The sequence below is a fragment of the Nyctibius grandis genome, chromosome 21 (assembly GCF_013368605.1).
Source record: "Nyctibius grandis isolate bNycGra1 chromosome 21, bNycGra1.pri, whole genome shotgun sequence".
Lineage (NCBI taxonomy): Eukaryota > Metazoa > Chordata > Aves > Nyctibiiformes > Nyctibiidae > Nyctibius > Nyctibius grandis.
In genome coordinates this window covers 7,339,095-7,351,136 of record NC_090678.1, presented here as the reverse complement: position 1 = coordinate 7,351,136, position 12,042 = coordinate 7,339,095, and the positions used below count along the sequence as shown (strand labels likewise).

Genomic DNA, 12,042 nt, shown 5'->3' with positions numbered 1-12,042 from the left:
CACTGGGAGTCCACTGGCCAGGATTTCACACATTGTATTTAAGCTACCACTGAGTTCAAAGGCCATTCCTCTCAATGTTGGGACTAAAGCCCTCCTAAAGAAGCCATGAGCGGCACTAAGAAATCCCAGCCTTTGCAAAATTAGTGCAGGAATTTTCCCTTAGTAACAAACCCCTTAGCATCTTTTGTTTTGGAAAGTATGAAAATGTTTTCATATAAATGTTTCCAAAATGCAGCCCTCAAGATTCTCATGTTGCCCCAATGCTGAGAAATCCCTCTGCTCTCCCCAGAAAAAGGAAAAAAAAAAAAGGACGGCCCGTGGAGTGTCTGAAAGATGGCAGCATCGTCAAGTATCCCTAGCCTTGGGGTAGAAAGCTAAGCCTTGTTATCCCTGTTTTGATCCCAGGTTCCCAGGGCTTCTTGCCAGGTTGTTGGGGGTCTGGCATCTCTAGGGGGTTTGTCTGGATTCTGGGGCAACACTCCGGGTGTCTGTGGGCTTCCCGTCCCACAGCAAGATTGAACGCAGCACAGGGGCCCCAAGCCCTTGAAAACAACGCAGCTGGCTGGCAGGAGAGCAGGCTGCGCTCCTGCAGACTCATGGCTGGGGCTGGGCTCACCAAAACAGAACCACTCTTGAGAAGGATTTCAGCAATGACGAAGGATGATTTCCTGACAACGAGGAAAGCTTTCCATTAGAAATGTCCCAGACAGTCACAAGCTCTGGCAAGGTGGAAAAGTCCCCTGCGCAGCCCAGCAGCTACACCGTGAAAGCACAAGGCTCAGGAGCGCACCTCAGGGCTGCCACTGGGCAGACTGGGACCCTTTCCAACCAGCCTACTGCCTACCAAAGCCCTGGGGGTAGCTATGGAGTTATTCTGGCTCCCTCCATACCTCTCTGCGGAGATGCTCCCTCCCAGGACATGAGTCACACCTTACAGAGAGGCTGAGAAACCCTCCGGAGGTGCCTGTCTGTGTGTTGACTCAGAAGGAAGGAGACTGCATGTCTCTGCCAACACTAAATGTCTTAACCAGGGACTGTGTCGGGGCAGCAGGCTCACGCTGTGCCGACCCCAGGAGAGCGTAGGGTGCCTGTCCCATCCAGCCCACAGCGTAACAGCTTTTTCCCCCTTCAGCTTTTTCACACCTCCCCGTTTGCCTGCACCTCAGCGTGTGCTCGCACATAAACAGCACGGACGGCGGGTGGGTCCCCCCATTCCGAACAGGGCCAGACTCGCGGTTTGAGCTCATCGCAGATGGCCTCCACGCTCTCCTGACAACAAGGAGAGCACGTGGGCGGCAGCCACCGCATAGGGACGGGAGTTTGCTTCGCTAAACCCATAGCTATCCAATAACAAAAAATGACAGGCCAGGAACCCCTCCAGGCATCTCGGGTGGGTTTTTAACACAACATTCGGGCAGAATCTTTGTTCCAGGTTTTGCTTTGAGTTGATTTCTTAAGCACATACACATCCAAGCCTGGGCCTCCAGCCCCCATGACTTGTGCAAGAGCTCTTTTGTATGTAAAGTCCTAATGTCCATGTCGCAGAGCTCTTCTGCACCATACGGTGGTCTCTGCACAATGCCTGGCAGAAAGAAATGGTACAAAATCTGTTGATAGATCATCTGTGGAAGGCCTGAACTCCAGCCAAGACAGATAAAAATAAAAGAAATTAAAATAGTTGTGTGTGTGTGTGTTTTATGAAGGGAACATTTATATTTTTAAACTAGGAGTAATTGTATTCTGTATCTGAAATGGCATCTGAAAGTGATTTAGTGGAACAATGTGGTTTCTGATTGGTGCTTGAACTAGTTCCAGAACATTTTTTATAATAAGCATCATAAAGATCCCAATTATCTGATCCTTTTTCCTAACATGGTCAGAGAGGATGTTTCCAAAGAAACGGCTTTTGGGTTGTTTTTTCTTCCCTTTGTGGCACTGATCCTGCAAACATTTACATACATGCTTCATCTTGTGCGTGGCCCCAGAGGAGTGAACCAAGGCAGCCCTCAGCAGCAAAGCTAATCGGAGAGTAAACTACTAATGTTCAGATTTGCTAATCAGGGCAATCCATAGACTTTCAGGGAAAGGTCTGCTTGTTATTCTGAGAGCTGTTCAGGATGCATTTACGATTCAATAAAGGAGGCCCCAGCATTACCAAAATAATTACTTACTCAAACAAGCCTGTAAAACTCAAGGACTGCCCCAAATAAAAGGAGGCTTCCCCTCCTCCAGTTTAATAACATAAATCTAGTGAAATGCATCTTGCTGCCATAAAATCAGTTCTACATGCCTTAGAAACCGTTGATTTACTAAGTGGGCAGGGAGGTCAGATCTTGCTAAGGACTCAGAGGGCTGAACATATGGAGAGAAGTTTTATACCTGAAAGTTTTGTCCCCCCACAGAAATGGAAAGCAGTTCGTATCTTACCCTGTAACTTCACTCTCCAAAATAAGACACATAAGAGCAACAGGCAATGCTACAGATTAAAATGGAGCCATTTTGATGATCACTCAGTAAAGAGGATAAATAATGACCCTAAAACTCGCTGCCTGTCCTGGAGGAGGATTGTCCCCGCCTGTGAAACTGGCTTTACATTGGCAGCATCCCCCTTGCGCTGGGACCCTGCGGGAGGGCTGGCTGTGACAGCCTGGGCATTGCCTTTCCCAGGCTGCAGGCACAACTCCAGCACCGTACAGCACACCAGACCTCCTGCCATGAGCACTGCAGGGCAAGGCCAGGCATGGATCAGGATGGCAGCAGTTACCTATGGCAGCAGGCTAGTAGGAGCAGCAACAGAGCCTGCTACAAGACAGATGATTTCTTCCTGCCTTCTTAGAAACATCTCTTCCACTTTTCATCCTGCAAAAAAGCCCTTCTTTCCTGAGCTGACTGGCTTTGGCTAGGTCCTTCCTGCCACACACCACAACAGGGGAACCACAGATCATCCTGGACACCAGGTGACTGTTCTCCTTTCAAGCACCACCTCAATTTCCCTCTGTTTTGACCAACACGGGGTTTAATGTGCTGCAGAGGACAGTTGGTTGCCACCCCAATACCCACACGTGGTAACTAAGAAACTTCAGAGGTTCTTGTGTTAAAAAGGGCTTGGTGTGACATCACCCTCAGGGTCCTCTTTCTCTACCTTGTTCTCATCTGGAAGAAGGAAATGCTCTATATAGCAAAGAAGAAATATCCAAGAAGAGAGCAAGGGAAACTGCCAGGCAGTTGTCCTCGTTAAGACTAGCTATAGTTATGGGAAGGTGTGAGGGATGAAGCAGCCGGCTTAGCCTCACGCAGCAGGGCAGCCAGAGCTCCAGCAGTGAGTTTGCATTTGTAGTCCAGAGGAATAGGAAAACAGCTTTAAAAAACGCCAGCTGACTGCTTGTGTGCATGAGCTGATAGAGACTATAAACCATGCGTCGCAACACTGTTCCACACTCTCTGCAAACTCCCACTGAAGCCTGCTGTGGTTTTGCAGTACTTTACCCCTATCCCGCACCCACCTCACCTATAAAGTGTTGTCAGACCAATCCTGGAAGGTGCTCAACCCACATAGCCCCCAGCACTATGCAAGGGTAATTAGCCTGAGTGTTTAGGTGGACCTGGAAGTGTCACCTAACTGCAGCAGCCACCTCGCTATCAGGCTGCTCCCGGTCGCTTGGATCATGTTCTGATGATGTGTGAACACAGAGGTGGCCAAAAATAAATAATAGAAGACGCCTTACTCCCCTGAGCACTGAGGCTCTCATGCCAAGAAATATTCTTTCTTGCTGCCTCTTTTTGTGGTGGTTTTCCTGTGACTGAAAATGCTCCTCCACTGCAGAAGATGCAAAAAAATTCCTGCTGACCTCAGCATTGAGTTTCATCTTTTTGAAGCTTTGTTGCGCCTCTAAGATAATTTATGAGGTGTCAGGATTTTCCGACCACAAATGTTTTGGACGAAAACCGTTTTTACACTACAGATGCCATGAAAGAGAAGCAATTTCAGTCTGTTTTTTCTACAGCACTGTCTGTGTCCACAATGAAGCACGGGTTCAGAGCTCCTGGAGATTATTTGTGTAAGAGTTGTCCGGGCCAGCTCTCCACTGAGACTCAGGCTGGGTCTGATTCCCCACCTTTGCCTCATTGCCCTGATCTTCTCTGTTGGGAGGGGAACTCCCATTTCCTGGTGCTGTGCCACGAAAACATGAGCTTGCCAAGTTATTCTCTGTATGTGTGTATGTGTGCGTATGTGTCGAACAAGCCAGAAGTACCAGAAGTAAAAAGATCCATTAACAAACCACATTTTGCAACATCCACGAGGATCCCCGGATTTCTTGTCTGTGGATTTCTCTTCCCCATGCGTTAGATTTTTGAGGGGGAAAAAGGAAACCAACAAAAAACCCCAAGAACCCAGCTTAGCCGCCTCTAATCCAGTATGCACCTCAGTCTCCATGAAAGTGTTCTTGGGACGACAGCAGTATTTCCCTTGGCTGGGATGCCCAGCCTCCTGGCTCCTCCGGAGCTGCAGAGCTGTAGACATTCCACTGAGTAGTTTGCAACCCTGCCTGCCAGGAAAACCCAATGTCTCCATGGAGAAATCTCAGCGGAGGAGTTTGATACTCAATCAGGGATGAAAAAGAAGGGAGTTTATGCCTCCTTGAGACCAATCCCTTCCCTAAAAAAAAATTTAAAAGCAAGAGGAAAAAAAAGAAAAGGGATTATATTCCTACAGACATGGGCCCAGACACCCCAGTAGTGTTGGTGTACGGTGTATTGCTTTGTGTCAGGATGGGCCCAAGTCACAGAGGCTCGGTCCAAATGTCTGTTTAGTTCAGTGGGAGTCTATCAACTTTGGATCATGCCTAATGTTTGGATCTGGAGCTGAACTTCTAAAAGTCTGGGCATGCTTGCATCTTCTGCTGAGGGGGGCTTGGTTTGGCCCGGCTTTGAGATAGGAACCAGCTGCAAACATAGGCCTCCAAACATGTTCTAGGAAAGAGGTTATAAAAGAGCCCCTTCTTGCTCAACGCATTTATTCCCCGTGGGCCAGATTCCGACATCTTCATTAACACTGAGCAGAACCTTGCTCCAAGAGCAGTTACATTGATTTGAATGGGGCCATTCAAGGAGTCAGCAAGTACCTAATGTCAGCAAGGGCAGCACCATCTGGTCACGTCTGTTTGCTTCATTGACATAAACGAGTATTTTCTCCTTCCTGCTATTAGCACACACTGCTACAGAAAAAGCACACTGGGTTCCCTGCTTCCCAGCACCTCTTCAGCAAAATGCTGGTTGCAGATTCTTCCGTACTGGTAATGCGGTAAGAAGCAAAAAGTGCAGGAGCTCAGCTCATAGCTCTAACAGCTAGAAAAATCCTCCTGTGATAACAGGAAGCTGTGATGAGAAGGTCAGAGTTCCCTCCTGAGCATTGCTCTAACCACCTTTTGTCTACTTTCCCTCCCAGACTGAAAAATAGTGCCTGCATGTGAAGGCAGAAGGACGCTACTGCTTACCTACACCTTTTTGTAGCCATCCCTTCCTAGCGGTCATTCTCTTGTGAGCCAGTCATACTTAGTCACTTTAAATACTAAAAGTCTGCTGTTTTGAATCACTTTGACAGAACCAGGTAAGGGACCACTTCTGTGATTGCTGACGGAAGCAACTAGTCTTCTAGCATAGTGCCTGCGATGGGCAGGATGTATCAGCCTCATGAATTGCCTGTCTCGCTACCCTGAGTTCTGAGAGATTTCCAAAAACTAGCTTTGAACTGAGCACTTACTTAGACTATTAGACAGCCGAATGAATCCCAGATTTAGACAATTAGGTGTACCTGATACACAAGACTTGGAAGTTGTGCTCCTAACTCACATTCATGCCTTTGAAAACCTCACTCTCAACACCCAACACCTGCGCATTTGATTTTCTTCCTTCCAGGACAGTGACCAGCTCTTGGCTCTACCTGTTTCAGAGATGACTAATTGCAGAAGAGCAAAGCAAAATCCATCCCCTCCGGATTTTCACACCATTTTCTCCATAACCACATCAGGTCATCTCCCAGTCACCTAACTAAGGTTTGTCACAGGTAGATCTTCTTTTCCTTCTCCTTTCTCCAGGGAGGTAAGGGTATTTGCACTGTGATGTTAATATGAATCATCATAACTATTTGCATTACACTTGCTAATAAATAAGGCTGCTTAAACTGCGTGGCTGTCTCTGTAAGGACAGGCCAGCCAGTGTTAGAGTCTCTTTCCCGTTACGAAGAATGCTAAATGGGCAGGTCCCGCAGGCTAGCATTTGCAGAATAAATGCACGTGATTTTGCTAGTGTCAACAATGATCTGGCACCTGATAGTTGTGTGCAGTGCTGCAGTGAGCCCAAGCAATCCCTGTTCTCCTTACTGGAAAGGAGGGGAAAAGTCTCCACAGTTGTGATAGTTGGCTTTCCTCACCACTTCCAGCAGTTAGCATGATTTTTTAACTTGTTTTGTATAAAACTCCTTCTTTCCTGCCATTTTTTCTTGGACATATTCTATACAGTGTTCTCGGATATTACAAACAGGTATCCAACAGTCTGCTGCTTTTCCAGCAGGCACTTCAGGATTTTACGTGGGCAGCAAAATCTCTGTTTCCCTGGTCTCCCTCAGAAAACTAACTCGACAGTGCAACAAGAGTAAGTGATAGACTGTTGTTTGTCAAGAAAGACCTTCTGGGAGAGGTTAAGAAGAGGATAACCTCTGCTCTTTTAGGTTCTTCTCTGAATGGACAGATGAGCAGAAAACAGTTGCCAGTCCATGGAAGTACAAGGTCTGAAAGGGAACAGCTGAGTTCTGGAAAACTGCTGGCAGCAAAATGGAATTATTGGCCATTTATAGGTTGGGAGAGAACATAGTGGCAGGACACGGAAGTTGGTGAAATAGTTTGTTTGCATACATTTCACATGCAGGAATGATTTTTATATGAGCAAATATCCTCAGGAGGTGGTTCCTGCTTAAGACTTGAGATCTGTCTCCACTTTAGAGGATGTGGAGGGATGGGATTCTGGTGTTAAGTCCTGTCCTGATGCTCCCAGAGCCCAAAGGCTTTGCAACACAAGTTCCAAGTGAGCTGGAGACTAACGTATGTAAACACAGGGAGTACTGAAGCACTTTTTGGAGTCGGAGAGCAGGTTAAACTGTTTTGTAAGATACAGCTAATGAAAGGGCATTGTTGCCCTGAGGAGAAAGGAAAGGAATTGTATTATTTGTGTATTACAAATCCAGCCACTAAGGCATAAACAAAGCAACTTGCACAAAAACAGACAAAGGAGGTTGCTGCAGAGTCAGCAGTTTCAACTCAGGTTTTCCGTGTCCCAAACTAGAACTTTAATCATCTTCCTTCTCTGTGAGAGAGAATCGAGTAGCAGAGAATGGAGCGAGTCTCCACATTTTTCTAGCCCAAGACAGAACTGTGTCCATTGTTGGGACTAGCCCCCTAGGAGGAATTATTTCTATTCAATTTGTGTGTGTCACAGCCAGATAATGCACTGGGTGGTATTTCCCTCTCTTCCCCCAATCTTTCTCTTTTATGACCACATGACTTCACCCCCTCGTGTGAGTGACAGTACCCATTAGACTAGACTCTGATGCAAAACAGCTGTGTGGAGAGAAGGGGAGGAAGGGAGTGGGGAACAGCAATTTAGAAAACAATTAAGAACATCAATTCCAATTCATTTGCTTGGCCAGGATAAGTAATTTCTAAGAGGTAACTTGATCTGTAGCGGACCGAGATTAAAGGCAAACTCCATTATCTCTAGTTTACAGTCTGGAGGAATTTGTTTTAACTGGTTACCAAGGAGGCTGCGTGGAAAAAAAAAAAAGAAAAAAAAAAACCCTTGCCTAAAAATGTCTAAAAAATCCTCCTGATTTCTTCTTTTAAAGGGCACGCACAGATTTATTAACTCTCTGAGAGTACGGTTGCATTGTGTCGCAGAAGGAACAGTTCAGCTTTTGAAAACAGAATCCCTGCCTGCAAGAGCTTAGAGATGCATTTATCAAAACCAATTATGCCAGTTTTAAACTGCTGTTAAGATTTTGGTGTAAAGACAGACTAGAAACATGAGACATGGGGTTCAGAAGCAGATTCAGCATTCTGCAGAGGAAGCAGCAGGCTCTGGAGGAGAGCACAGTGAGCTGAGCACCAGGCAGCCCCAGGTTTTCTCCTTCTGGCTGTGACACTGCCACACTCTCCAGCTGTGAAAGGTGATTCACCGCACTGCTCTACCACTGCTTTTAGTGAAACAGTGGTAAAGTACTTGGACACCTCTCAGAGGTGCTGTAAGACTCCATCTGTAAATACCCCAACATCCCTTTGAATACTGAGAGTCTGAACCCAGGCACGCCATAGCAAGGGGTTGTGACCCAGCAGACACCAAGTTTCCTCCTGCATTCATGCTAGCATGTGGGATGGCACCAAAAAGCGAATATGTGAGTGGGAGAGCCACTGATTCTCTACCGTGGAAAACCCACACTCTAGGGCTCTCCCCTTCCACCTTCCTCAGCTCTCAGCACTTTGTCACAACCCTGTGTCTCAGTCTTTGCCCCAACTCCTGCAGGTCTCGATCCCTCATCCTTGTTTTGCAAAATACAGTGCTGTCAAGAAGCCAAGAGGCCCTGCAACTCCAGACCATCAAAATGCTACTCAGATCACTGGAGTTATCACTTGGAAAGCCTGGTACTCATCCTGGGCATTTCCCCCAGGAACCCAGAAACAGCAGCTGTTGTGCTTACAGGAACACAGAGGCCACATGTGTCTCTGGATCTGATGTGAGGAGCTCAAGGGTGGGGTAAAAACAGACATGGAAAAAACCATCCGTGAGCTGGCTCAAAGTTCAGAGCTGGCCCTGAATCTGCACTTCCCTGGCTGGACGCAGACTTTTACCTCTCCTGTGCAACTTTGTTTGTCTTAGGGACAAACCGCATTGCTGCCATCATGAAACGGCCAGCCTGCACTTTATACAGCTGCATCCCTGTTAGCTAGCTAAGACTCTGGGGTGATGTAATCGCCTCAGTGGAAATAGGAGCTGAAGAATGTGATGTGACGAATTTTCCCGGACCACCAAATAAATTAAAAAGTAGGCTCCCAGCCCAGAAAGGTTACCCTCCCAAATAAACACGTCCCAGCCTCCCTTCCTCACACACACTTACCTTCTTCCATACCAGGAAGTTGAGCTCCTCACAGACTCCATTACAGACCCAGAATGAACAGGTTCTTCCAGCCAGTCGGCATCTCCCATACAGTAATTGCTTTGGTATGGGCATCTGAGAACAAGACAGAACTGTATATACTAGAAATATTCTCTTTGCATAAACTTCTCAGTAGACTTACTTTTGTCTTGTTGCCAGGAAATGTATTTGGGGCCTCTTGCTAACTTCACATTTCTTTGATTAGCGGGGCACGGGCAGTTTGTTCTGATAGTTACAGGGAAAACAGCGATGAGAGGAACTGAGAAACTGGAAAGCCCTCTCTAAGCACGTCAGCTCTGCAACAGCACAAGACCACCCTACTCCACCATCCTTCTTGTGACAGCCACACTTCCAAGCGTTGGAAAGGAATGCGGGGAAACCCATCTTGCAAACGTGCTTCTCCAGAACAGGGAATGTGATGGTAGACAACCTTACAACCTGAGATCATTTAAGCAACACAATGCAGTGAGCACCAGCATGAAAGAGGGGCTGTTCCACAATCAACAGCAACAAGCGATTGGGGGAATCAGCAAACAGTCAAAACTGGTTGGTTGGGTGGGGCAGGAATTTAAGAAAGCAAGAATATAGTCAGCCAAATTGGAGTGTGTCCAGGAAACATGAGTTAACACCTTTCCTCTGCCAAAGAACACCACTAGGTCTGTATGACAGTGAATGGCCAGGGCCTTGGCCTCACAATCTGCTCAAAAACCTGCAAGGTGGGACACGCACATTCTGTGCCCAGTTCAGGTCATCATTACTTTGCGGCATGAGATAAGGCACTTAGGTCCTCTCAGCCCCAACTCATCCATGTGCACAGCTCCCTGGGTTAGTACTCGCCTCCCTCCTGAGGCTCAGTAACAGTTTGTTAAATGTCTGGTTCTCTTAAGAGGCAAGGTGATCCAGGCAGTGCAAAGTACTTTTTGTCCTGGAGGAACCAGCCCCCTTCAGAGTCTCACTCATTAAGACAGCAGCCATTGTAATCCAAGCTCCTTTGATGGAAGGAGGGGAGATTGCCAAAGGGAGGATTAGCTGATGGATGTCTTGAGCTGCAAGGGTGTCTCATATGGATTTGTGCAGGATTTTCACCTCAGCTGTCCTGGCTGGAACTCCCGTCCTACCGTACCAAAACACTCTCCTTGCAGGCCCTGCTCTGCCTCTAGCAGCAGTGAGGCACTGGCTGAGGGCTGGTTGCTAGCTGTCATTCTCAGCTCCCTTGTGAAGGAAAGGTACACAGCATGCCAAAGAAAACCTATCCCCAGCCTGCGAAAAACTTACCTGTTGTACTCATAGGGAAGTGGCAGCTTTGTCCGGAGGCAGGATTGATTCAGGTGGAATTCCCAACTTGGCTACTCAGTGACATGATGCTCCAGGCCATTGTTTTCCCTTCTGCAGTAGGGATTATGATATGCTTCTCTCTGCACTGCACCCTTTGAGACCTATGAATGAAAGTGCTGTAAGCTGCTTTGTGCTTTTAGGCCTAACCTTAAGTAAAGACATTTAGAAGGCACAGTTCCAACACATATTCCTAGACTATGTGATAGGCAGCAAGTTTCTCGCTATTCCCCAGTCAAAAGGAGTAGCACAATCCTTGGTTTTCTCCTGCCTATGACTCTGCCTCCTCTTTACTCATCACCTTTGTCTTGATCTTTGATTTCTGCCACTGTGCTTCTATGGATACATCAGGCTATTTGTGTGCACTCATTGTTATGGGACAGAAAGGAAGGATAATCTGCAAAGGCAGGTTAGACCCACCTCTACATTCTCTAGTTATGTGAGAATTTTCATTTTGAAAGAACAACTTTCTAACCTTCACAGTGCAGTTAAGCCTTAAAGGGTGTTAACTACAAACACAAGATTATTATTTCCTAAAATGTCATTATTTGAAAGCCATTCTCACAATGGGGTGCTTGAGGATGAAACTACTCCAGCCTGTCAAGTCTCCTGCTTTCTATGTCAAACATCCCTCTCCTTTCCTGCCACCACCTTTGCAGTTCACACATGCCCAGCATGAGGCCACAGCTGCTTTCTGTCTCCTGATCCCTGGTGCTAGATGCTGCTCTGTACACTCTTGTCTGACAAGCAGGCCACAAAGCTGGAAGGGAGCGAGGCACTCTGTGCCGCTCTCTGTGCGCTGCCAGCTGCCCTAGCGCTTCTTTATCACACAGGATTACAAACCCCTCCATGGGTGGGTGTCCACTCTTCTGTCACAGGACCCAGTGGAGCAAGGTATAAGAGCACTTGTAATGTTATTGTTAAGAGGTTCCCTTGGGTTGTTTTTAGCAGAAATTTGAGTTGCTTGTTTTCCAGCAGAGGATCAGTTACAAAAACAACACCAAGCAGAAAGGCTGTTTTTGAGAGTGAAGGCTCTGTTTACCATGTTAATTTCAGGGAAAGTTATTTGGGAGGAGGGAGGAAGCAGTTAAATCCTTGTTTACCATGTTGGAACCCCCTCAGTTTACATAAATAAGAGAGAAAATGGCTCAGCAGTATGAGTACAAGGCTGTGACTAAGGAGAGCTGGGTTTGTTCCCTGATCTAAAGCATACAACTCTCTAAGGCCCCCCTCCCCTCAAGGTGAGATTCAACTCATTTAACGTTAGGTATATGGTCCCAGCTGAAGACCAAATCACTAATCAGCAGAGAAAGACAGGATACTCCTAATGTCATATTTGTCCAATAGCGTCGGATGGACTGAAAAGTCTTGCAGAGGTACTGGCCTTGCTCCCCTGATTATTAGGTAGTTGTAACAACCAGTTGGACTAACAGCTGAAGTAAGATGAGATGAATGTACTCTGCTTTCTGGGTTTCCCACATATACAATGATGCTCACTAGTCCTTCCC

The 12,042-nt window shown here is 46.9% G+C and overlaps 1 protein-coding gene across 7 annotated transcripts in view; it reads right to left on the bottom strand.

The window, feature by feature from the left end:
- Positions 1 to 12,042, bottom strand: part of NTMT2 (N-terminal Xaa-Pro-Lys N-methyltransferase 2) — a 111,539-nt gene that overhangs the window by 57,370 nt on the left and 42,127 nt on the right. For all 7 annotated transcript variants that reach the window (XR_011049591.1, XR_011049593.1, XR_011049592.1 and 4 more), the window contains exons 9-10: positions 10,478 to 10,638; positions 9,164 to 9,277 (exon numbers count right to left, since the gene is read on the bottom strand). The gene's annotated coding sequence lies outside the window, so the exon portion shown is untranslated. The remainder of the gene's footprint in view (positions 1 to 9,163; positions 9,278 to 10,477; positions 10,639 to 12,042) is intronic.